At 44.5% G+C, this 321-nt stretch overlaps 1 protein-coding gene across 1 annotated transcript in view; it reads left to right on the top strand.

Annotated features, from left to right (window-relative positions):
* ttll12 (tubulin tyrosine ligase-like family, member 12) overlaps positions 1-321 on the top strand; it is a 22550-nt gene that overhangs the window by 16564 nt on the left and 5665 nt on the right. The window lies entirely within an intron of this gene.

The raw sequence follows: 321 nt of genomic DNA, 5'->3' as shown, positions 1-321 counted from the left end.
TGAGAGAGGTGTCCATAGATCTCTTCATTTTTGCTCTCAAAGTGCACCAGATTGATGCTTTTAACTTCAATATTTAAAAATAAAATACTTCCCGGGGGAGCATCCCCCCCGGACCCCCCTATGTGAGGTCCACACACCACCTATAAAAATAGCACTTCACCACTGCTCACACCTATATACCGTGAGCTGATTATCGAGCCTTCATTGTAACAGTCGCGGGTACACTTTGTATTTGCGTGGGGAGTTTTGCAGTAGAAAATTCCACTGTAGCGACCGGTACATTAATGGGAAACCCCAAATGTTTGAGCACCCTCTATGAAA

This window comes from Notothenia coriiceps, unplaced genomic scaffold (assembly GCF_000735185.1).
Source record: "Notothenia coriiceps isolate Sejong01 unplaced genomic scaffold, NC01 NC01_scaffold00037244, whole genome shotgun sequence".
NCBI lineage: Eukaryota > Metazoa > Chordata > Actinopteri > Perciformes > Nototheniidae > Notothenia > Notothenia coriiceps.
The sequence above is the reverse complement of the archived record's forward strand: the minus strand, read 5'-3'. Positions and strand labels throughout refer to the sequence as shown.